Genomic DNA, 26,553 nt, shown 5'->3' with positions numbered 1-26,553 from the left:
AACGTGGAAGGAAAGCATTCATTGCCATCTGGTAAAACCAAAGCATTTGCATATAGTGGCAAAACAGCCCACTTATTAAAGCAGATTTTTTTTTTTTTCCACTGATCCTATCTCCAACACGTGAAACTCAATGGGAAAATGAACCATGTTGGTCCTGAAGCCTTTGTACAACACGCTGGGGAGCTGAGCGCCTGCTGCCTGGGCGATGCTTTGCAGTTGGGCACTCAGGGACCAGCTAGACCCAAGGGCTGGCATGTTGAGGGTATTTCAGTGCAGCCAAAAGCAGGGCGGACTGCTTGGGATTAAATAAAACAATAAACCTCGCTTCCCTGATTTTTGCTGGATCCTTTGGTAAAACCTCACTGGCTTATCTTAACCCTCCCAAGGGCGACAGGGAAGAATGGCCCTGGAAGCGCCCTCCTGTGCGTGCCATGCCCGGGTCGGGTCCGGTCAGGTCCCGGGGAGGGGGATACGTGGTGTGTGTGTGCTGCACATCGTGGCTACTGTGGCCGGTTCCCCCGGGGCCATCCGCGTCCCCCAGCCCCTGGCCGTCTTCTTGGAGGAAGGTCGCGTGGCTGCTGGGCACAGTCGCCTTTGCTGAAGGGCTTTGGTGGGGAGAGGGATGGGGGAAAGGGAGGAGGAGGGGAAAAAAAACATAGAAAGAAGGGGGAAGAAATGTGTGTGGGGGGAAAAAGTAGAAAGAAGGGGGAAGAAATGTGGGGGGGGGAAATAAAATAGAAAGAAGGGGGAAGAAATGTGTGTGTGGGAAAAAGTAGAAAGAAGGGGGAAGAAATGTGGGGGAAAAAATAAAATAGAAAGAAGGGGGAAGAAATTTTGGGGAAAAAAAGTAGAAAGAAGGGGGAAGAAATGTGGGGAAAAAAAGTAGAAAGAAGGGGGAAGAAATGTGTGTGGGGAAAAAAGCAGAAAGAAGGGGGAAGAAATGTGTGTGTGGGGAAATAAAATAGAAAGAAGGGGGAAGAAATGTGTGTGTGGGAAAAAGTAGAAGGGGGAAGAAATGTGGGGGAAAAAAATAAAATAGAAAGAAGGGGGAAGAAATGTGTGTGTGGGAAAAAGTAGAAAGAAGGGGGAAGAAATGTGGGGGAAAAAAATAAAATAGAAAGAAGGGGGAAGAAATGTGTGTGTGGGAAAAAGTAGAAAGAAGGGGGAAGAAATGTGGGGGAAAAAATAAAATAGAAAGAAGGGGGAAGAAATGTGGGGAAAAAAAGTAGAAAGAAGGGGGAAGAGATGTGGGGGAGAATGGGTGAGGTGGTGGAAAAGGGGGTCAGGAAAAGGTGGGGGTCAGGAAAAGGTGGGGATGGGAAAACGGGAGGGGATGGTGAGAAGGGGAGAAATGAGGCAACGGGAGGAAAGCGGGGTGAGGAAGGAAGAAGAGTGGGGTGAACGAGAAACTGGAGGGGGGAAGGGGGAGGGGGGAAAGAAAAAAAAAAAAAAAAAAAAAAAGCGCCGTTTGAGGGGAGCGGAGGCGCCGGCGCTGCCGGTGGGTGCGGCGCCCCGCGGCGGGGCCGGGGCCGGGGGAAGGCGCGGGCGGGGCGGGCGCAGCCGGGGCCGGGGCCGGGGCCGGGCCCGCCCCCGCCACCGCCCCCCCGCCGGGGCCGGGGCGCCGCGGCCGCGTGTGGGAGGCGGCGCGGCTCTGCGCCGCGGCGTGAGGCAGCGCCTCGCCCCCCCCCCCCCCCCCCCCCTCCGCGCTGCCGGAGGAGCCGCTCCGCCGCCGGCCCCGAGCTCCCGCCGCCCCCCTCCCCCCCCCCCCCCTCCCCCTTCCCCGGCCGCCGCGGCGGCGCCCGGCGACATGATCTCCTGAAGGGGGGCCCCAGCGCTGCCCAGAGCCCGTCCCCGCCGTCCAGGTGAGCACCGCGGGGAGAAGCCGGCCGGCTCTCAGCCCCGCTCTCTCGGACTTGGCGGAGTTGCGGGGTCTGCCCTTCGCGGGGGAGCCGCGCCGCTTCGGCTTTCTCGTCCCCCGTCCCCCCCCAAGCCCGGCCGCGGGTCGCCATGCTCCCTCCCCTCATCCCCTTCTCGCGGCGCGGTGTTGGCATTCCCGGCGGGAAAAGTGGCTTCTTCGCTGCGGGAGGATGGTGCTGGCCCTCCGGAAGGCTCGGCCGAGGTTGGGGGGGGGGGTAAGCTGTGGGTGGGTGGTAGAGGGGGTGGCGAGGCTCCCGTGGCCGTGGGGAAGGGACTTTAGGAAGTGACCGGCCGGGGCTCCGCCGCGGAGATGCTGCTGGCGGGGGTGGGCGGCAGGAGGGGAGCGGGGGGGGGGGGCTGAACGGTATCGGCGTGCGAGGGGCTGCGGAGAGGGGAATGAGGCACCTCGGGAGCAGCAGGTGAAAACAAGCAGAAATTTGGCTGAATGGGGGCGGGGGGGGGGGGGGGAAAGCTGTGGGAGCAGCCGGGGTGCGGCTGGGTTACCCTGGTGGGTACCGGGGGTCGGCGACCGACCGACCGACCGACCAACAGGTGCGGCGGCTGCGGCTGCTCCGGCGCCGGGGGAGGCTGCCCCGAGCCCGGGTCGGTGCCGTGGGTCGGTGCCGTGGGTCGGTGCCGTGGGCAGCCGCGCCGGGCTCAGCCCCGGCCCCGGAGCGGGGTTTGGGTTTCGCTGGGAGAAGCTCTTGGAGCTGCCGGCTTCTGGGTACGAGGTGCTGCTTACACGAGAGGCTGGAGCTCAAGGGCTCCCTGCGTTGATTATTTCTATTTTTATTTTTTTTTTTTTTTCCTCGTGGGAAAACGTAGGCAGTAAGAAAAACTTTCGAAGAAAGTAATGGATTTTCAACGAGAGGCTCCTTTCCCTAAGTATTACACAATTTCCCAGGGTTGTTGGTTGTATTGACAATGCACTTAATTTTCCGGTGGTCTTCGTAGGGAGTAGCTAATACCGCAGAAGAGGCGTTTTGGTCTGCAGCGTTAAGAACGCTGGTTGAAGTGTCTTTGCTTTAGCGTTTGTGGATTTCGGGTATAATATGTGAAAGGCAAAAAAGTCGGATGGAAGTATGTATCGGACTATGAAAAGGTGCAAAGCCCGAGGATCCAGGTACTTCCTGACAAGTCAACTTTTAAAACGGGCTCTCCCTAGGCAGCAATTCACATTTTTCAAGGGGAGAAAGGATGGGTGAAATTGAATTGTCCAAATTAAGTCAAAATGAATTGCTTAATATTCAGAGGGCTTGATGAATGAACCATTAAATCAACACTTGCATAGTGTCTCATTGAAAAGAAAAATGAACAACTCTCAGTTGTGTGTGCTGGGCAGAACAGGTCAGCCAGGGATGTTACTACATTAGTGTGCTGAACTGAGTCCTCCTCCTGCTAACAGATATATTTGCTCTGTGACATTACATAGGCATGGGAAGGAGCTCTCGTGCCCTGTGCTATGAGGAGTAGCATCTGCTGTAAATGACCGTAATCGTCCCAGCTTCATCTCAAAGGAGAGAAATCTTGATTATGTTTCATTTGGCATAAACTAACATAATTCCATCGACTTCTCATGTTGATACATCCACTCCTGTATTTCAGACTACTTTTTTTTTTTTATAAAAAATTTTATTTTTTAATATATTTTTGAATGCCAGTTTGAGGAAAAAAATTATACTGGTAAGTGGAAAAGTAAGAGTTATCATTTTGGAACAAGCCAGACAAGATTCCTTATAGTAAAATCTCTTTTGAGAGCATCACCTCTCAGTAATAACAGCGTGTGAACTTTGCTTCTAAACCCTCTGATTAGCATAGGTACAGCTGTTGCAATATGCTGGTTGCCACTGCAAAATTACCTTTGTCTTTGCCCCTTGAAGTCCTTGAAATTCTTGTGTTGGAGTGCACTGAGGATGTTGACTCTAGCCTTATTGTGCCTTCTGGAAACTTCTAACACTTTGAAGAATCGTACGCCCCTGATGTTTTTCACTTGCACCTCTTTGCTTTTGCAGGTAACTTAGAATAGCTAATTTTGCTTAAAGCTTTTAAAACTTAAGAAGTGACAGCTCTTTTGTTTTGTGCATTCAAACTGAGTATTACAAAGAGGAAATTATGGAAAGACTTTTTTTTTTTTTTTTTTTAATAAACTCAGAGAAACAGATTATGCAGGCTTCAGCTGAAGGCGGGATTGTAAATTGACTCATGACTTGAGAAGGCTCCTTGCCCACATTACATTTGGCCGAGAGAGTGTAGGCAAACCGTCAGGCAGGGCCATTTATTCAGGTGTTGATAATTATATAGACGTGTGTTACATAACGTGGTCTGTTGCCCTTTATTTAAGGTGACGTGTGTGGACACAATCCGTGTGCACGGATCCTCTGGGTGGTGGGTTATGAGGTGGGTGCACTAGAAGTTGCTCGAATGCATAGGGACCTTTGTATCATTTGTGATGAAGCAGATGGACAAGTAGGTGTGCTTCCCTCACGGGAGAGGAGGTTCTGGATCTGGAAATGCCTTTACATAGTGTCTGATGGTGGTGTGCATTTTTCAAATGTTTTGCTGTTCTTAAGGGCCAGGGTAGCTGCAGATATTTTTGTGCACCAGCAACGCCTGGTTAGACTAGTCTTCGTTTGCTTCTAATCATCCTCAAGAATAAAAGAAGTAAAGTTTTTCTGAAAACCTACCCTGCGTTGTAAGGTTACCCTGCTGCTTCTGTTCCCTTGCTTGTTATTTTTCTTAGAAATCATAACGCATTTCTGTAGTTCTTTTGATAAAGACTTGAACTCAAGCTTGCTGCGAAGTGGTCACTCTATGCTGAGAAAGTGCTGGCATCTTATCGACTTATTGTGGGAATACTGGAGAAAAATATAAAAAGATTCACTCGCATTGATTAAAACCTCCAGGGCAATCTTCTAACACTGCAGTTCTCTAGGTGAAAAATTAACTTTCTCTGTTGTCTACTCGTGCTTTTATTTCATTTGTGAGAATCCCAGGCTCTGTTATCAGTTTACATGGAGTCCCTTAGGTGTGCTTGAAGTGGAAAGCATCTCAGTCTAAAAGCTCACACGCACTATTGCCCTTGGAGTCCATTTGTCTCTGGCCACCAGCAGATACACCTCGATACCATCGGCCCCCAGAACAGTCATGGAGGCAGGATTTGTGCCAGCCCACGGTTCCTTACCTGGGAAAAGTTTCCTGAGTGGTTGTCAAAAAAATAATTAACAGCTACCTTGATGCTTTTCCAGAGGTTTAGGCAAGACAGCACTTTAGGTGTAGCTTAATGACAAACTTTGATTTATGAGGTAACTGAAAATATTTGAATTTTTGGATGTGGAGTGAAAGCATAGGAGCTTTCTGCATTTCATCTGCAGCTTTCCAGCGCGACATGCAGCTAACACCTTGTCTCTCATTGATTTTAATAAGAGATTTTTGCTGAATATGCCTCGAGTAGTTTGAAAACACGTCAACTTTTTTTGGGTCATAGGTTACTAAATACAGTAAAGAACTTTGCAATGTCTTTTAAAATAACCTTGAAAAATCTTAGGTCTTAACTACATTTTATGCTCCCTCCCTGCCCTGGGTTTAAGATGGACCCTATGGGAAAGCTGGTGTTTGTTTCAGTCTGGGGCTAAATATTGAAAAGAAACAAAAGAATGATTTTCCCAGGCCATCGATCAAGGGCTGGTATATGTATGTCTCGTGTATCTGTGTGTTTTCCCCGTGAATTCTGCACTTTCTTCCCCTCTACCTCAATCAGCTGTGCTCAATAACAGCTCACCTGGATGTGCCTTGTATCTGACTTGTTTTGAAATGGTTCGGAAGGATCCCTTTGACATTACCAGGCAATGGGTCATGCTTGAAATCTTGCTATTCTGGGGTCAAGCCTTTTCTACCTTCCCCCTCCCCTTCATTTCTGACATATTTTAGCTGCTGTTCTGTTGAATTTGAGTAGAGCTAGTGAAAATGGATGTGTGTGTGTGGGGGGGGGGCATATGCCTTTGAGAAATGGGGGATCTTGCTTTTCGCTAAAGATGGAGCACTAAGGTGATTATCTGCTCGTCTGCTTAGCAAGGGAGGATACTGCTTCCTTATAGAGGTGAAAACTTCATAAAATCTCAGCATTGCCACTCAGTTTGGCCTAAGAATCTGATGGGGACACTGGGGTTTTATTATTTTTATTTTTTAATTTAATGATGGTTTTAAGAATCTGGTGCTGCACAGAAAGCTCCCTGAATCTAATGCATTGTGAAGTGGTAAGCTGGTAGTATTGGGTTATGGTAATATTCCTATTACTCCCCCGCCTTGTCCCAAGGGAACGGTAGGGTTTGTCAGGTTGGGTGTTGGAGAACTACCGTGGCTGCAGAAGAGCAGTGCTGGGACCATGTCCAGGGAGATGTTGTCCGATGCTGGGATGAGCCAAGATCTGCTAGGATCACCCCAGCAGCTGAAATGTTGGTATAGTGTTTTTATCCCTTCCTTGCGTGGAAGACGTGAGCAGTAAGACAGGCTCGTTTCTTCTTTGGAAACGTGGCAGCCAGGGTTAACCATTTAGTTAAAACCTCTCCTGCTTTCTCTGGAGGTTTGCCTGGCCGATAGCTGTCGTTGTCCACCAGCTGATGTACTGGTTTGGACCCGTAATCGGGTACTTGCACCGTGGGGGCTTGCAGCAGCCCCGTTACTGCTGGGCAGACCTGTGCCCAAGCCGGAGTGAAGCTACAGCCTGGCTTGGTGCACGTCTCTGCCCACCGGTGAGGTGGGAGCGCAGGGCTGAGCAGAGCTCCGCCGCTGTTTTCCCTTTTTTCTGGTATTAGCCTGAGAAATAAAGTTTGTTCCCTTGTAATACTGCCAGGACTGAAAGACCTCTTGCTGTTATTCTCTGTAGTGCTTGGGTTGCTCAGCAGAGGGAGAACAGACCGAAAGATGTGTCCAAATCCAAGCAGCAGCACGCCTGAAAAAATCTCTTAGATCCAAGTGCTTCCTAAATATTCAAGGAGCCTTCCTGAATATTTAGGAAGAAGTGCTGGAGTTGGCCTTTAGTGACTGAAGCTGTACAGCACATCCAGAGATAAACAAAACAAAAAACCCCAAACCAAACGCCTTGAATTAGTTGAAATTCAAGCAGCAAGTAATCCACATGACTCATCTCCAGACCAGATCTTTAACTGTTGTAAATAAGCGTAGCTTTATTGACTTCCCCAGCACTGCGCCAGTTGTGCTATTAGCTGGAAGGCTGGCCTGCTGGTTTTTTGGGGGGTGGTGAAGTTTGAGCAAAATATTGTCACTGATTTTTTTTTTTTTTTTCATTTGATATTTTTTGAGGATGGGAAAGGTATTTGGTTAGAGAGTAAAATCTGTGCTCAGGCAAATAGAGAGTATGGTTCAGCAGAGACTTGCTCCCCTGTAGCATATTGTGCAGAAATCCAGGAGAATTAGACATTTGTTTTTTTGTCAGAGATGTCAGTTTAATGTGATAAGAAAACAGCTGTTCAAATGCTGCCAGATAAAAGCAAGGTGATAAGGATGAAGGGGGGAAAAAAAATGATGGGAAGTTCCTGCAATTGGATTGAATAAGGCAGTGTTTTGGAGACCTGGCTCATTCCCCATCTGCCCCCAGCCCAGCGGGTGATGTGGTCGGCTTCAGAGCAGGGAGTGTTACTGCTCTTACACCACTTAAATCGATGAGGTGCCATTTACTGAGGCTTTTAGTGGGTAGAGCAGCTGAAGGCGCTCACCCCGGTAGCGCGAGGAGTTTAAGTGGAGTGGGGCTCCCAGCGTTCTCCCCTGCTTGATCAAAGGGCATGGCCTGGTGCTGCACTAGGCGTTTTCTAAATAAATGGAAGTGTTCTTTTAAAGCATGAACGGAGAGTCTGCAGAGGATGACGATAAGGGTCTTAACCCTCTTTTAGACAGGGGAATGTGCCCAGCTGGTAAATGTGGAATGTGCTATTCGGAAGGCAAAAAGAGCATCGTTTGGAGGTGCCCGTAAGCCAGGGATGAACATCAGCCTCCCAGGGAAGGCGCTCTCGTCTTCTGCGCTGGCTTGTAAAAATAAATTCAAACCAGAGCCAGCCCTGAGTTCCCTTTCCAATTCTTACTTGCCCTGCAAAAACCGGTTATGAAGGGTCTGCGTTTCCATCCCTGTTAGAGACCGATCTCCACCCTTGCTTCCAGCCTGGCTCTGCCAGGTCCTTTCCCAGCACACAAGCAGCCTGTGTCGCCTTCACGGTGGGGCGATCATATCGAGCTGATGCTATTAACAGCAGGAGAAACACCTCTCTCCTGAGGAGAGTTCATCTCTGCTGGATAATGAGCTCTGTTTCGCTCAGGACTGAATTGCTGCTCTCTAGATCACAGCGAAACACAAATGAGGATGCAGCACTGGGCACTTCCTACAGCCTCTCTTATACATAGCAAATAGCTAATTAAATGAGAGCTGTTTTGAGCTATTGGGCGGCTGCTAGCCTGACTTCTTACAGAAGATCTTGCGCAGTTTGTCTTGCTCCAGTAACTTTTTGAAGTCTTTCAGAACTGTGCGTTGCAGCAACCCCCAGCTTTGCTGCTGACTTTTAGACTGTTGCAAGTGTGAGATCTGAAGATTGGAGTTGGGGAGCGAAGCTTCAGCTATACTGAGAGTTGTCCGTGTATGCGTACAAAACGCAGAGCCGTGGTGTGGGGGATGAGAGCTTTTCCATGACTTTAAAAAAACAACCTGTAAATCTCTCTGTTTGTATATATTTGAATTACAAAATTGTTTATGCAGAAAGCATAAACTTTTTTTGGAGTGTCAGCATGGGCAGCCTTGTTCCTCTTGCAACTTATTTTATGGGTATGAATGGGATGTAAGTGGATTTTCTACCTTATGCTATCTGTCTGAAGGAGGATAAAATTCACTGTTGTTACTGTCACGCTCAGGTAAAACAGTAACCCTGAATTTTAGCAGTTTTACATTATCAAGTTTACAGATATTCCAACTTTAAAATTTCATCTTTTAGTGTACCTGACTTCTCAAACAAGTGAATCCAAAATAAACTTTAGAGCAAGAATTATGCCTTATTTAACCCGACTACTTTTAATTTTGTTTCAGTTCAGAAGACCAAAGAAGAATCAGCCCTTACAGAGTATAGTTCGGTTTTCTGCTTACACCTTGGTCCTGAATAGCTGAATTATTTTGCAATTTTGTTCACAGAGCTTGCACTAGCATTTTGTAGAAAATCATTAGCTGTATTACTGTTCCAGCATAGGCACTGGGAAATCCACTTTTATCTGTTCCTGCTTAACAGAGTGTGCTACAAAAGGCTTGCCTTGCATGTACTGAAACATGATTAATTTTGGGGGGGTAATGATGAAACTGCAGCGCTTTGATGATAGGTTGATTATTTTACACTCTGCCAGAAATGGATACTTAAAAGGAGATATTAGATCTGAATGGGATATTCAAGAGCAAGTTATAGGTTTGAGTTAGCTAATAGCGAAGAGGCTAGTCCTATTGCCACTGGTGTCAGTGAAAATACTAGGAATGGTGTCAGGCATGCAGAAATTAATTACCAACAGATGATGATTTTTGAAGGTGTGAATGAAAGATTTGATGTATTGATTGAGTTGTCTGAAAACCAAATCTGTTAGATACTCACTCTTTTTTCCTATTCTCTTTGTTCCCCTTCTTTTTGTCTGACTTCAGCAGCAGAGCTCTTCAGCTGCTGAGCAGCAGGCACTTCTAAATTCCTCTGCCCAAGTTGGTGTATCTTTGACAGTTATGGCACGGACCCTTATGCAGGCTGATGTTACATGCTTTTCCATGCTTTAATTTCACCCTTTGAAAATAATTTCGAAGGTGGGTATTTTATTTATCGCTTTAGACAAAAAGCACCTACGCACTAATTCTTGAGTGTTCCAGTAATGATGTTTTCTATTAACAGGTATTTCCTGAAAGAGCTTTGTGAAGTCAAAGGTGAATGACTTTGAGTAGCGTATTTAACAATCTTCTTATTACTGACATGGAGGCTATTATAGTTATTATAGTTGAGTCAGAGAAATGTTGCAGTTAAACTTTACCATTGTTCTTATCTTCAGCTGCACTGCTAGGGAAGGTTCGTGTCCCATGGCTCAAGTAAGAGTTTGGAGGACGGAGGTGGGCTGTATGCGTTGTATGGCTGGTGCGTCCTAGCAGAGATGGGGGGTCCTTCAGCCTTCTTCAGTGTGTCACCACCTTGCGATGTGCTCTCTTACAGACGTTGACTTAATCCTGACATGGTCCTCTGCCATGACTTCTTGCTTATTCTCTCTGGGCTGATCTTGTTCTTCACAGTGGATTGGTTAGACTTCTAATAATGTTTTTTACTCTGGAAGTGATGTTGTGTGTTTGGTTTTTGGTGGTGTTTTGTTTTGGTTTGGTTTTTTCCTCTACTAGTGCAGGCATCGGTCAGGATGGTGGCAACCGGTCGTATTTTCCCTCTCCAACTTCCCCCAGGAGCATGCAGGCAGCTCCAACAGGCTGGATGTTATGTTGTTGTATTTGCACAGCCATCGATATCTGCTGCTGATGCGTGGATGTTACCTTGGGGCACGTGAGCCGCAGTCACACCGCTGGGCTGTGGCAGACGCGTGTCCGGGGGTCCCAGGCATCTCCTGGTGCGGTGGGGGTTTCAGTGCAGGAGCAGAGAAGGGGTCCGTGCTGGAGTTTGAGGAAGACAAGCCTTTATCATAACCAAAGGGGAACACCCCATAGTGCCTGTGAGGCTGAGCTGGTATTTGTGGGGAAAGTACAGGCAAAAAGTATGGCTTAGTGAAAATCAGAGTCTGTCTGAGAGAAGAGCAGAAACTTTGGGAGTAACCTCCTTTGCCTTTCTCACATTGCTTTCTTCGTTACGTTGGTGGGATCTGCATGTCATTTTGTCCCTGGTTTCCCCCCCCCCCCCCCCTCAGTATTTTACAGCATGTTTCCAAAGCCAGAATGCATAATGTTGTTAAACTAGCAAGCGTGCGCTACTCTGTCAGTGTTTGAGTCTATCTTTACAGCCGAAGAGTCTATTATTTTGATATCTAAATGGCACACCATGAACAGTTTTAGTACATGAGTATATTGTTAGTAGTCTTCCGCTCTGTCTTGAATAGTGAAGCTGTCTAACTTGGAGAATAAAAACTGGTTTAAAAATGAGGTGGAGACCATTCTCAGGGTAGCTCTAAAAACCTGGGCTGTGGCCCCTTTTAACTGGCTACCGTGGAAGTGTATTTGTTCAGTCAGTCTTTTGAAAAAATGATGCAGCATGGAAGCTTTGTAAATAGCAGAAACGTTTCTTACATGATTTAGTGAATTAATAGTTTCCATGAGGGAGTGTTCTCGGCATCAGAATGTACAGTAAGTCATGACTTCCATCATTCTACTGTATTTTGGTTTCTTCGTAGAGAAGAGGCATTAAGAGAGATTGGAGAGATTAATGAACTTAAAAAAGTCAGAAATGTTTCCTCCAAACTTTACATCTTCAGCAATTGGCAGTTACTTATGAACAGGGTGTGAAAAGCTATGGTGGCAGTGGATACGTTGCTTCCAACGCTTGGTCCAAAGGGCGAATGTGCTGCTGATGGTGTAGCAGAGCAGCTCCATCCCTACCCATTGCTTGTCTCGGGAAAACAAGGGTTGGTTTTAAGGTGGGAAGAGGCTGTTTTATAATTAATCACACAACCCCCCTTGGTCTTCATATGCTTCTCGTGCTATGCAAGAGTGTTCTTAGAGGAACCAAAATACTTCTTTTTTTGGCCCTTCTGTTTACCTCCACTTATGCGAAGCTTCTTATCTGCTGGAACCCATGCTTGTAACTTCTGATCTGCTTGAATTTGGCTTTTCAGCCAGCTTGGACCTACATCTATGAGCTACAACAGCGTAAGTTGTCTAATGGACTCAGGGTGCTCTAACCCAACCTGTGTATAATATCTGGTATTTTACATGTCTGTCTGTTCAGCGCTGTGTTTAGTACTTCCTATGTGTACTCCTATACACAAAAGTTGCTTTTGCTGGCAGCCTGTAGAGAGAAAAAAAAACATAGAAGGTGCAGCTTTTCAGATGGAAATAGAAAATACAGCGTTCAGGTGAACTTGGAGCTGCCCTTTTGGGATGGGAGATGGCATAGGTGGCTCTGGAGAGTTTTTTCTTTTCTAACTTATGAAGCAACTTGACTCTAACCTACTCTGTAATTTCAAGCCTCATACAATATTTCTCATTTGTTACCCTAATAACACTAAAGGTAAAATTTTATGGCACGTTGTGAGCTGAATGGTTAACTACTTGTTAAATATCTTTGCTTCCAGGGCAGATGGAAATGAGAGAAGTGTCTCTTACAGATCTCAGCCCAATTAATACAATTTATCTAAACATGCTGTGGCTTATCCTACTAACACTTCACAAGAAAGTAGAAATTGTCCTTACTATGTCGTCTGCCTCACAAGAAAGAACAACTCAGGTGGTCAGACAAAAGGCTCCCATAGCCCAGTGTCCTGTCTGTGATACGTATCAGTCATGGGTGGTTGGACTCTTCTTCAAGCTGTAGGGTCCCAATGTACTTCTGTTCCTGATGCATTCTTAACATATAAGGCTTTTCACCGTTTAGAAATAATTTTGCTCTTCTGATCCATTACAGCTGCATGTCTTTGTACGCTTTCTTTTAAAGATGTGATAACCAGAAATATATGCATTTTTAAGATGCAGATAAATCATGAGTTTATTTTCTTCTATAATGGTATTTTGTATATCAGTCTCGATACCTTTCCTGAAAAGTTCTGAAATGATTTGCCTTTTTTTTGGTTGCTGCAGGGCTGATGTTTCTGGAAAACTGTCTGTAATGACTACATCTCTTTTCTGTGTTAGAACAGTTAATTTAGAGCCTGTCAGTCTATGTGGACAGTTGTACTCCTTTTTTTCCAGTGCAATATTTTGCATTTATTAACATTTAATTTACTCTGTCATTTTACTGTCCAATCACAGTGTCTCGAGACTCTTCTGCAGCTTTCACGTCAGTTATAATTTTGCCTACTCTTAATCATTCTGTTTTGTCAGTGAAGTTTGGTACTTCATTACCTCCCTCCCCCCTTCTCAGACCTTTAATGGGAATATGGACTAGTACAGGTTTCAGCACAGAAGCTGAGATGATGTGTTAAGAGCCTCCCATCATCGTGACAAATGATTCTTTTTTTCTTTCCTCTATTTCTCTTTTTTTTTTGCTAGCTGTTGATCCTTAAGATGCCCTTTCTTTCTCTCCCACCATAGCCTACCTTTTTTAAGGCTCTTTTTAAGATTGAGACCCTTTGCTAAAGGGTTTGGGAAAAGCCACATGTACTGCATCAGCTAAGTGCATATCCCTGCATCCCATGTCACCTTATTCATGTGCTCGTTAACTCCTTCAGGGAAGTCTTAACGGATTCATTGCGCGTACCTGCTGTCTGCAAAATAATCTGACTCTTCCTGGGTATATAATGCACCCGCTGATACTATTCTTTATTATATTTTCTATCAATTTTTCTTGTATTGAAGTTAAACTCAGTGGTCTGTATCTTTGAACATTTGGCTTTTTTTATGAAATGTTCAATTGTGGAAAGTCAATGAAAGAAGTGGGATATGTTTTACATAATGTTTTGTGGGTACTGTGTGGTTTGGGGTTTTTTTTTTTTTTTTTTTTTTTTTTTTTGTTCTGCTCTGAACTGCAACGTTACAACTTTATTCAGAGTTGTGGGGTCAGAATGAGAAATCATAAAAATGATGCATCTGCATCACTGATATGTCACCATGGTGTTATCGTGTTACACTGCATGACACTGCTGAATTTCACCATGAAAATTTTCAAAGCGGTGCCCTGAGGTTTACAAGATAGACTTTATCAGTGGTAATAAGCTTTAATGTATTTATTGTGAGGAATAAATCGAACACTAGAACTAATGTTGACTGAAACCAAATGTATTACAGTTTTAAGCCATTCTTGTGTGTAGAAGTATCAAGACATAGGGTTATCTGCATGCCCAGCAGAGGAACTTTAATGCGTGTTTCACATTTTAAAGGTTCCAGAAATAAACTTACAAGTTGGGAAGAGACTTTTATTTTACTCTCTACATCTTTGTTCATTGCTCTACAAAACCCTAACAGAATACCAGTACTGCAGGCTTCTGATGCCAGCATTTGTCACTAGCCTTGTACTGTAACTCTGTTTTATGGAAAATTTAATGTTAGAAGCTTATCTATGTTCTCAGCAGGAGAATCTGAAATATATATATGAAGTCTTGTAATGAAAAGCAGTGGGAGAAAACTACAGTCCTCGTAAATACCCACCTCAGAAGGGGCTGGCTGTTATTCCCGAATCCTTCCTTTTGTTTTGTACCGTTGCTCTCTCCTGAAGCACCAGGTCACGGTGGGTACGTGTTCCTTGTGACCTTATGTGCCAAGGCTAATAGAGCTATCAAACCTCTGTGCCGTAGCAGCAGAAAGCATTTACTCGCTAAATTGTCATCTTGTTCACCAAAGGGCAGGGGAAGTCTTGTCCAGAGGTTACAGGACCATCAGGTGTAAATCAGCATGGTCTCCAAATTTTGTCTCATCAAGAATTTTCTCTCTGGTCCACAGTGGTGACCCTGCATTAAAAAGGGGCATTTGTTGTAGAAGTACATACTGTCCTCTTAATGATGAGACCTGGGCTACCTGTTTTGGCAGGAAGGAGATTTTTAAGAGACTCATGTAATAGCCTCAAAATCCTGTGATAACATTGAAACAGCCAGTCAGTGGATGACTTCCACACAAAATTAGATGATAATTCCACTTAATTTTGTTGTTCTTTGTTCCGTTATTTCTGGGATTTGCTGTGCTTCGATTGCACACCTGCAGTTAGAAGCGAGACAGCTTTTGTCTTTCACGGACCGGCTGTGATCTCAGTCGTGAGCCATCCTGGGGTGGTGGCAGCTGAAAGAAATAAAATTTCCACGGTTCCAGTCATTTGATCTCAAGAAGGCAGAGCCCTGAATGTGACAGTAACTCAACATGTTCTTTGACGTTGCTCTTGGTGGCAGGTCTAGAGCTTCCAAATGCAAACTGCCCATGTTGCTGTCCTTGTGCTGTTGTTCTCCCCAAACTGAGAGGGATGGCTCTGGTCAGTCCTCGCTATGCTGGGTCACTCTTGGTCCAACTCAAGCAGCCTAATGGCATTGTTCACCATGTCTTACAGCACCTGAAATTCTAGCCTACTTTTTCTCCAAACGGGTGGCTGCTCCATGGAGCATCTTTGCAATTGCAGATGCCTTAATCTGGTGGCAAGAAAAGAACCTTTCTTTTTTCCTCCATGCATCTCTCTTACTGAGTTGCTTGAGTTTCCTCGTGTTTGCACTCCTGCTTTTCCTCAGCACCTTAGAGGGAGTCATGGGCTTGTTGTCAATGAGTTCCCAAAGACAACCAGATGGAGGGGAAGTTAACAAGAGGCCGTTGTGGATCACAAGAAGTTCAACTCAAGATACAGAAGAACCTGCAATCGTCAGCACGCTTTTTATGCCGCCAGCCAGCCAATGTTTGCCTGCTCCATTTCATTCCAGAGCTAATCGCTTGTCCTTATGCTGTACTTCATGACCCCCGTGGAGATGACCGCTGCTTTAATCGGCCCTTTGTACTGGGGGGTGGAAGTACTATGTGCCAGATGGAAATAAGTCCTGAAGTGTGACACGTTCTTGAGCGAGGTCAGTTAGAAACATGTTTCAGAGAATCAAGGGTAGGCAGCTCGCCTGCTTCTGAGGAGGTCGAGAGCTGTGTGGAAGCCGAGAGGAAAGAGAACTGACCTGTTGATCCGTTCGTGGAGATTGAAAGCCCACTCCCAGTTTGTAGGGTTGCTTGTCCAGTCGTTCGTGGCGCTCAACCCTTGCTGGTGCTGCAGTGACTTGGAAGAGAAGTGGGTCCCAGGAGCATCGGCATCCCTGTGTGCGAAGAAACCATTCAGCTTTGTGATGGCAGATGGAAACATTTAACCATTTCACTAGGGAGAAATCACTGAACTCTTATTCCCATCGTCGAAATGGCTTGATTTCCCACTTTTGGAGTAGGTGTGCAGGGCTGAGCGGCTCTGCATGTGCTCGCTTGTTCCAGGCTGCGCTGCCCTGCTGCCGCAGCCGCCGCGGTGGGACCTGTGTGGGATGTAGGTTGCTTCTTGAAGGGGTTGCGTGAATGTGCGCTGTGTGCCGGCTGCTGGAAGGTGCCTTCGATCACATCCGAACTCGCTGGGTTTCACTGCGCTTGTATAAATAACAAAATCATTGCATGAGGTTTTTACACAGCAGGGCTGATATTGGCAGTGGTACCTTGTTAAAATGAAGGACTGTCTGTCTTATTACAGATAATGTGAGCCCATCCTGCATTTTCTGCTTTCTGACAATATACTGTACCAGATGAAGTCCAGTGAGAGCTATGTGCAAGTTCAGTCACTTTTAATACTGTTTTTCAAGAACTGCTATGCCTAAGAGAGTTTTTGTTAGCAGGGGGGAAAGGTGAGAGTTTGGTGCTTGCTTGCTTTTCAAGTTGTACAATAATGGAAGAGTTGTTTCAAAGGATAGACGTGCCAAGGACAGAAACAAGGAATCTGTCTGCAAAAACCAGTCATCAATGTGATTTGCATCGATGATATCTGAAAAAAACCTTCTGTGGTTTTGTTTGCACACATCCTGTTGGCATGAAGCTCGCTTTGTCCATGTTTATGGCAAAGATGTATCTCTATATATTAATTTTAGAGGCTGAAATATCAAGTATATGAATATAGCACGCTGCAGATAGTAAATTTTGACTGTGCCTGTAGATGGTATCATGTACTTTAGTTACAGCATCGCTTTTTCCAAAAATGAGAGAAAATACTTGAGGCTGTTGTTACTACAGTTAAACAAAAAATTAGAAGCAATATTAGGTGTCCAAATCCCTGTAGTGTTAACTGAAAATCAGATGGCCAAGAGCTGTAGTCACATCCAAGTTCAGGTATCCAATTTGGGAGCCTCAAGGCCACATACAGTCGCTAGAGCCTCCACAGGGTGATTCAAAGCTCTGAATTTAGAGCCTGATTCAAATCTGTGAGCAATGAGGTTCCTGACTTGGAAGTTTAGATTAGCTGCTTAGCTTGAATTGATTCTCCACCTCTTCTCTCTCTCTGCTTGCCTTTTGCATCTTTGAAAACACCATTTCCCTCTTCCTTCCTCTTTTTTTTATTTCTTCCTTTTGAAAATTATCCAGGATTAGTTAGTGATAATGGATATGGATAATGGATTCAAGTGGTAGAAGATCTACTTAAGGAAACTGAAAATAGAAACACTTTCCTCTTTATTGAGAAATTGCATCTTGTTTCCATTTTGAGCCTTGGTGGATCTGGCTTTGATTTCCAGACACTGGAACTCTTCTAGATGAGGGAGTCCTGTAGTAGGAGATGTACTTTCTGTGTGCAGGAATTAATTAGGTGTAATTACATTCCATCTTCACCTTTTCACTCAAATTAAATATCGTTAATTCCTTTACTTTTTTCAGGCATTTTATTCAGATCCTGATTAATAACCAAGTATGGTAATACTATGAAGCTGTTCCAGCTTTAGTGTATTTTACAAGTAGTGTACCGGTGCTGTGCACTAGTGGTGTTCCTCGAAAATGTGTGAGGGGTGGGGGAAGCTTTCAGCGTGGGGTCTGGCCCTCAGCACTCCCTATAGCTGTCATGGTTTGGGAGGGGTTGGGGATCGGTGGACATTCAATATGGATTGTGCATTGGAGAGTCTCTTCCCAAAGAACTCCCAGTGCCGTGGGGTCAGTGATTGTGAGCAGCTCCCAAGGGGAAAATGCAGCACTTGCTGCAGGGTAAGCAAGGGGAGGGAGGATATCGTGGTCGTTTCCTCTTATTTTTTGTCCTTTTTGTCCTGACAGTGGCATTGAGGCACTTCTCAGAAAGAAATGGAGAAAGATATGAAAGATATGAGTTGGTTTCTTTTTTTTCTTTTTCTTTTTTTTTTTTTTTTCTCAGTAGGAAATAAGGGCTTTTGTTCTTAAGGTTTTAGGTTTTTTGGGTTTTATGATCTGTAATGGCAGCAGTTTAGACAGTTGCTTGTGCTTTGAAAAAGTGACCTCTTGTTGGTAATACAAGACAGAGTGTAAGGTCGTGCACTGAAGGACTCATAAGGATTTGTCCTGTAAGCTGGGAGTTCTGCAGTTAAAAGCAACAGAGGAGTAGGGCATGTATTGGCCAGTCCATGAGCACTGTCTGAAATTAGGCTGTGGAAGGTCAGAGATAGATAATAGATCAGGTGAGGCTTTTCCAGTGATGACAGTGAAGTATCACTAGTGATGTCTCCACTGGAATAGTGTTGGTATTCGTAGTCACTCTCTTGAGAAAGAATGAACCTAAACTGGTCCAGGACCACAGAAAAGTTGGTGGCACGATGAAAACCCTGGAAAGGAACCCTGACAGGAGAAGAGTAAGGGAAAATGAAAGCTGAAAAGAATCTTGATCACTAATTAAAAACATGCTGGAGGGGAGTACAAATAAGGAAAAAAAAAAAAAGGGCAAATAAGTTAAAATACTGGAAGAAGAATAAAAGATATAATTTGGCTATGAATCAATTCGGACTAGAAATGAGGAGGAGGACCATAATTAGTAGAGCAACATGCTTTGAAGAGTGGGTAATGGGGTATAGTTCATGGGAGAGTTAAGGGAGGCAATGGCCCTTAGGAGGGCCGTGCCCCTGGAAGGTTTTGCCAGGTCTAAATAACATGTTGTTGACGTATCTTCCAACCAGCAAGTGGGTGGCTTTTCCACTTTCCATTCTCAAATTGCGTATTTTTTTCTTTGAAAAAACCAGTTCACAGCCTGCAGTGCTTTGAGACTACATTGTTCTCCTTTACAGGCTTTTTCTGTCCATCCACAAAGGCCAGAATTGTTTTTGCTGTGTACAACTGTGAGATTTAGTAATGATGCTGTTTTTGACTGGGGAGAACCAGAAGGGAGTAGCTTCTCTGCCCCAGCTTACCTCTGCAGCCCCGGGCTGTCTTCCCAAGGCAGAAATACTGTTCTGGTTATCCCATTCCCTGTAAGAACAGAGCTCTTCTGTTCGCAAAGACAAGGGGTCCTTTTCTGTTGCATTCATTTATTTTGAGTGGAGGCAGTGAAATCCCAATCTGCTTTTGTGTTTTGATAGGACTGGATGACAGAGCCATCGTCTTCAGGGGAAGAAGGCTCAGATAAAGCAGCTCTGGGTTCCCATCCCTGAATTCTTCCCTGCACAGTGCTCTGTCCTCTGTGGTCGAGACATACTGTATAAGGAGGCAAAAATCAAGTTTCCTGAGCAGGCTGCAAATCAAACAAACCATTTCTCAGTTTCCTGCCTTTTTTTTTTCCTCCCCAAAGGATACAGAGGCATGGAACAAGCCATGCAAAAACTAATTTGCATTTCCATTAAAACCAGATAAAAACAGAAGTGAAAGTTAATATGCAGCTCTTTAACGAAGCTGAGAGAATGACAGCATCACCATTAGGATCACAGAAAATAAAGGTCAACAGGCAGAGAATACTTGGATGTCAAATCAATGGAAGTTACGCAGAAGATGACCAGTCCGTCCTCAGGTTTGCTTTCTGTGTGCATCCTGATTCATGCAATTTCCCAGCATTTATTTTAGCTATGCACATGGTTTTTAATCTTTTTTTCCCCTCAAACTGAGGCTAGAAATACTGTGCATTCCTTTCAAGAAGTTTTTGCTAAGAATGCCTGGTGTTCAGTGAATAATAATGATCAATAACAGGAAATGAAGTCCAAGAGTGCTCTGTTTCTTTGTCTAATTAACCCTGAGAATTAGCTCCCTGTGTTAGTGCTTTCTCAAACAGGATGAGTGAGGAGCACAGGTTGCATTCGTACTGACACGGTACAAGCAGCTTAGAACATGTTTTGATGGCTCTTTAGTATTTTGGATCAGTAGTACTTTTTTGGCAGTATCAGATGTGGGGAATGCATAATCTTTCTGAGCAGCCAATTAAAATAATGACTTGGATGGCAAGTTCCTCTCCTTTTTCCTCTAGTGTATGGCTGTACCCTTCCTATCAAAGAAGTTGTATCTTAATTGGCAATCCCCCCTGCATCTGCTTGCTCCATCACCCCCTACAGAGAGGCGCAGTGCTTAATTAAAAGGGAGTTTGTGTTTGTTTATCTCTGGAATTTCACTTGTGCTTTTGTAGAAGTTTCAAAGGCAGATGAGTTTATAGAGACCTTACTAAGTAATTAATCCTGTAATATTATTACTTTAGGAAAAGAAAAAAAAAAAAAAGCTGAATTCATTTGGGATGAGAAGAAGCCCCAAAGTTGTCAAACTTCGTATGTGTGTTGGAAAGAGGAGAGTGGTGAGACCCATCAGAGGAGCCGGTCTTCCTAGGAGGGTGATATGACCACCACGAAAAGTGAAGTTCTTGCTGCACCAGTCCTCTAATGTGTTTCTCCCTCTGAAGGAGAGGCTGCTCCTGGAAGTGGCAAGATTGATCTGTCTCCAGAGAAATTTTAGCCTGTGGCCGCTCAAATGAACCTTTACATTGGGGAATGTTTTGCAGTCACGAGACAAACTGAAGCCGGCATCTCATTACTTCTAAGTCTATAGTTTTATAACTCGGTGGGTCTCTGGCACTTTGGAGTTACGCGTCATCTTTAACTCTCTAAATTACTTGCAGAGGACTATGTGCTTTTGTCATCAAAATTTTAATTAAAATCACTGCTGAGGTGTGATGGGATCCCCTGAGACAGATGTGAATTTCTTCACATGGCTTCAGATACCAGTGGTCTGGAAAATACTGCTCTTCATTTTAAGAGAAAATGAGTGAATGAGGTTCTTGGGAGACGCATTTTCCCGATGCCATAGCTTTTTTGCTACCTCATATCCTTCCTCTTCTGTTCAAAGGAAGGCACGTTGGCAGGGATCCACTGGCTGGACGTTGGGAACTGCTTACGGCACAGTCGTCCTCCCGGGGTCTTGCTAGGGTTGCCCTGACCTTGGGCTGGAGGAGCTGCTGCTGTACCCATCTCTTCTGTGGCCAGATTCTGCTGCGGGGCTCAGCGTCTGCCATGTAAGACGTTACATCGCTTCAGCTCTCTGTGAAGATGAGGGGTGGTTAGTATTTCACGCCACTGGGCTTTAGAAGATGCTTAAAATCAGTTGCTAAAATGTCTAATCATTCTGAGTTGGGTTTCCTCCCCCTCTTTTTATTGCCCCTGCCAGGCTTTAGCCAGAAGACTGCTTAAAACAGTTGCTTATTTGCCGAGGCTGAAATAAGGGCAGTGTAAGCACAGTTGTGAGCGGTAACAGCAGCACATACATGTTTCATATACCCATAAGGGACAATGTTGTAGTTTATGTTAGGTGCAAGAACGCTAACGTCCTGTGATCAGAACCATGCTACGTGAATGGGTAGGGAGTAGTACTCTGTAACTGTGACTGCTCTGACATTGTTTGAGATGTGTGCAAAGTTAGAAATTTCATTTGAGTAGAAAGCTGCTGAGTATCTGGGATTGACTCAGTGATGTTCTTTCACGTCTACTTGCTGGGTGCGTGGCACAGAATAGTGTGTTTTAGTCCCTTGTAGACTTCGGCAGTGCTGAACCATGAGCACAGCACACTCGAGGGAACAAGAATAAAAAAAAGAGTGAATTGAATTTATGCTGGTGGTACGGACCAGAAATAAAGCTGCTGGATAGATTACGGGGAGTTGTGGTACTTATCCTACCTCCACTGGCTCATTAAATATGATGAACCTAAACAAAGAAGGTCACTCTCTTGCTTTCCCTCAAGTTCAGAGTGATCTGGCTGAAGTGGTCCTGTGATGATCTGTCTGGCGTGTGGTTGGCGCGGGGATCGGAGCACGAAGTAGAAAGTCTTTGGATATGTTGCACTCTAAGCTGCGTTTTGGCTCCCCTGAGCCAGAGGCTTTAACTGTGTGTCTAGTGTCGTTAGTGCAGAGGCAAATCAGTCCCTTGATGTGCTTGCTTGGGTGGGGGAGGAGGAGGAGGTCAGAAACCCAGACATTAATTGCCTGACATTTTGGTGGTATTTTTAATTTGTGTCTTTGTTTGTTTGATTTGTGTCTATTTGGGGGGAGAGGGTGTAAAGAGAAGCTCTTTTGGAGTGGCAGTAGTACAAAGGGAATGGGAAACCATCAAACAAATGGGTTTTCTGTTTGCTCTGTGCACTCTCCTAATGAAACTGAAAAGCACACATTAGACTCATGAAGATGACCAGTGAAATGGTCTTGACAAAGATTTCTGCAAGGAGATCAAATTAAATAAGTTAGGCGAGAGTGACTGGAAAGACCCTACCAATTACCAGCTTCCTCAACCTCCTTACTTAATTTTCTCACAAGCTAATGTGAGAGGAGGAGGAGGAACACGCTTTCATCAGAATGCTGCACAGGAGAACAGGGTTGCTATTAAAAGCCCAATAATGACTTGTATCAGTTTATGCAGATTTGCACTGCTGGGTTACTCTGTGCCTGGCACTTGGCAAAGCACAGATAACATTTAAATCAGGCAGTAAGTGTAATTAAGTACTACCCTTCAGCGCATCTCTCCTTTTAAGACATTTTTATACACCGTGATTTAGAACATGACAATTGGGTGAGATTAAAGCAGCAAATTGTGCCTATAAAACAAGCCCCGAGAATAGCAAGGGACTGTAAAATTTTATAAAGGGGAATACAGCACATGCCTCCAATCCGATAAAACTTTTGTGAGCTGGGAGATTAACTGTGAAATACAAATAAGATGATACAGTATGCGTAGCATTCAGATAGTAAATTGCATGTTATTGTAACAACTTATTTCCTCTACCCAGAAGATTTCTTACTTAACTTTTCCAGAAAATCTCACCACATGAATGATTCATTAACCACTGGAGGTGTGGAGAGAAGGTAGGAAGTCAGACAGCAGTGATGTCCCTCTAAAGAAAGCAATAGTGTAAATGTAGTGCGAAAGATCATCTGTGCTGAAACATATGCAGTCAAGCTTGTGATTGGTTTCTTCCCCAGCTTCAGGTGAGTTGTATTTGCAAAGGGAGAAAAATCCTTACCTTATTTCAGTTCCTTAATAAGACCCATTGGAAGGTTTTCCTGGGGAACAGAAACGTTGGTTTATGTGAAAAGTCTAAAATATTGTCTTCTGTGGTACTTGACAGTGTTTGGCCGTTTGGTTTCTGCTGCACTTTGAATGCATCTGAGCATCTTCATCAGCTGCACTCGGCACATCTTAAAGAAAAGGCTCTGAGCCTTCTAGAAGCAGATTCTTGCTTGGGTTGCAATTCTCAAACCTGGTGGGCCACAAGTCACCTCGACAAATCACACTGAAGGTGTTGTCACTGATAGTAGCTGAAAGGCAGAAACTCACCTGGTATCGCTACTCTCCGTGGCTTCTGCTGTTCATGAACTGTTGCCTCTGTGTTAAGTCATCGCCCTTCACCGTTTTTCTTGATGATCTCATGTAGTCTCCCTTCCTTTCATTCACACTAATCCTACATCATTCGGTCTTGCGCTGTTGTTTTTTTTATTTTAAATTGATTAACATAATTGCCCTTTATTAAGAGGCATTGAGTCTAAATGTATTCAACTTGGATGTCTGGTGAAGGGATGCAGAACCCAAAAGCCTGCTCGTTTCTTTCCAGCTGCATTAGTCGTGGAGAGAAATCGTGTTGCTTTTTAGACCATTGCACGTCAGTCACGCTAGAAGAAAGATCGTGTGTGTGGAATGGGGAGGAGGATGATGGCTGGCTTCCTTACTGATATTCTCTGATCATCTTTGCTCTGCATAAGAAAAGCTAAACAACTTTATAACACTTAATTTTAATGATGTATGATATAAGGAAATAGCAAAAATGGAAGAAGAGGTTTAAATTATTCTGGAGGACAGTATTACTATTCTGTAATAGGACAATAGGGTTTTAAATGCTGAGCAAGCACTGCATTATGAACGAAATCTAGTGCCAAGCCATGGACAAATAGCAGAGCGAGGAAGGAAATGGAGAAGAAACAAGTGGGAGCCTCTGATGAAAATGCAGCTGCATTGACAGCTAGCCGTTTCGTGGGCACATGTCATGCTCAGCCCTTGTTTTGATAGGGGGGATGTTTACACACTGTGTGCTGGTTTTATGCTTGACTTCCCTTTGACTTCTTGATTTATTATTCGGTGCTGTATTTATGTTTGAGATTGTTTTGATATTGTTAGGGAGATGTCAATACTTCTGAATCAACATTAAAAAAGTTCCGGTATATAGAAATGTTGACCTTTTCTTCTTGCTTGGTTTGAAAAGTCAGTTCAAAATGGCAAGATTTCGTACAGAATGGAAATTCCCTTTTCTGTGAGAGGCAGGTACTCGCAGCCAAACCAGGTGCTCTTGTCCCACCGGTACACTGTTCCCATCTTTCCTCACAACCTGCTCTCCCAGAGAAGATGGGAATTTGCTTCTCCATCTCTTGTTGCTACTGGATGCTCAGAAAGGTCCTGGATGGGGTCACTGCCACAGCTCTTGCTGCGTTCACCTCAAATCACGGTATCGCTGGCTCACTGAATCAAACCAGAACAGTTAAAACATTTCAAAACATCTGTAGGAAGTCGTTAGCGTAGAAAAGGTTTTTGAAAATGGAAGTCCCAAGTATTCGAGACACTGTTATGACAAGCTGTCAGTGAACAGCGTGTCGCTCCTGATCCCGATGGGAAGGCAGCTGCCTCTCGCACCCATTGCACCGCGTCTGCTGCAGGCAGAGCCCTGATGAACTTCAGACTGGATTTCAATGCACGGTGTATCTGCTTTATCTTGGACTCTTAATTTGCCCGGTAACTGAGTTCACAGCTCATTGTGGTGGTGCTCAGGGGAAATTTTCTCCCATGTGATGACCAGTTTTTGCCCATCCTACCATCCACACTGCTTTCCTTTTTGAGTGAAATGAGTCCTCAGTCTTCCATTAGATGCGTTCTGTCTCACTCTGTTTTTGATGAGGATGAACTGGTCTTTGAGATTTTGCCTCTACCGGTCATACTTATTTTAGTGCCTATGGTCTGTATGAGAGAATTAGGCACGCAGCCCATAGTGAACTTCTGAGTGAACTGGACCATAATTGAAAGTGCAGCCTGAGAGCCGCCTACACTGACTTGTTTGAGACCAGAATTCTTTAGTACTTCATTTTTTTTTCTCTATTCCCCTCCCCCAAATTTTATTGATATCTCTCATTGCATAATCTGCCTTTCAGAAGCATGAGCTTAATTTTTTGCATTAGAGGTGGTAAGGAGTAAGCACAGAAACCGGTGGAATATTTGTGCTATTTGGGATGGAAAGGCTTCATCTAAAAAATTTGACCTGTAAGCTGTATTTGACTTATCTGTGTACTTTGGTATTAAGATTTGTTTTCTTATTTGAATTGTTTTATAATTGGTCTATTGGGATGGCTGTGCTTGTTGATTAAAAAACGAAAAAACAATGTATTTCCATCTCAAGGTAATGCTCATCATTTTTTAAGTTTACATTTAATGCCCCAGAGAGCGAGCAAAATGGGCAGAGGTTAAAATAAAGTGAATTGCTCTGCTTTTAACTTTGCCAAAAGGCGCAGCAGTAGGAACACCAGTATTCCACCTCGGGTAGGGATTTGTAAGTCCAACTCTGTTAACATTAATGGGAGTTAAGCAAGCAAATCTGCTGCCCATAGATGGGGAAAATAGACCTATTAATTGAAACTGCTGCTCAGCAATTCAGATGGTTATTTTCAGCTTTTCCTAGCAAGCATGCGAATGCTTCTGTATTCATGAATACGTTTTAATACTACTGGGATATGTTGGTGCTCTGGCTGTGACTCCTGTTTGGACTGAAGAGCTAAATATAATTGGGTTGTCCTATGTTGTCTAGGCTTTATGAGGAGGTACCGTACTGCTTTTCCTTTGTTGCTGCATCAACGGAGCTTCTGACTTGTTGCGAGTGATGGACTTACTGAAAATTCACAGTGCTAATGTGTGGGACTTCACTCCAAATAACTCTTTTTCCCCTGCCCCCAAGGCCCTGCCTCAAAGTATTTTATGGCTGGTGAGGACTTCTTGAAGCTGATCTGTTGCTTGAGAAAAGGCTTACAAAGCGATGGGGAAGTTATGGTTCTGAACAGTGCCAGTGTCGAATTGACTAGCACACCGGTCATTGCATTGCATATAGCAGTGATTTGTCAGGGATTATTGCTTAATTAAAGACTTAATTAACTTAGATCAAACATAGCACTTAAATTATTTTTAAAATTTAAGAGGATTAACACTAAGAATACTGATGGCTCAGGTGTTCTTTGGCTGCAAAGCCAAGAGCTAGTGTAATTTGTAGTTGTGAGCTGGACTTGTCTCATACAAACCATTTTTGTTCTCTCTTTCTCTGTAATACTATACGTTTTGGCAGGTTTTTGTCCTTTGAGATCTTTCTGCATTAAATAATGTATACCATTAAAACTTGAATAGTTTGTATAGCTTGGTTAATAGTTGATTCATGGATTAGGTAAATATGTACAGCAAGTATATGCAGGGCACAGTGTAAAGTCAGAATATGAACTTAGGGGGAAAAAGTCTTCCATTCTGAGGTCAGTATTTGAAAGCTGCTGCATTAAACCTTCCTGC

General features: G+C 44.3%; 1 protein-coding gene across 1 annotated transcript in view; it reads left to right on the top strand.

The window, feature by feature from the left end:
• Positions 1–1,763: 1,763 nt before the first annotated feature.
• SGCD (sarcoglycan delta) overlaps positions 1,764–26,553 on the top strand; it is a 370,190-nt gene continuing 345,400 nt past the window's right edge. Inside the window, exon 1 of the mRNA XM_049829655.1 lies at positions 1,764–1,862. The gene's annotated coding sequence lies outside the window, so the exon portion shown is untranslated. The remainder of the gene's footprint in view (positions 1,863–26,553) is intronic.

This window comes from Accipiter gentilis, chromosome 26 (genome assembly GCF_929443795.1).
Source record: "Accipiter gentilis chromosome 26, bAccGen1.1, whole genome shotgun sequence".
Taxonomy (NCBI): Eukaryota; Metazoa; Chordata; class Aves; order Accipitriformes; family Accipitridae; genus Astur; species Astur gentilis.
Note: the sequence above shows the minus strand (reverse complement) of the source record. Positions and strands in the feature narration are given on the sequence as shown.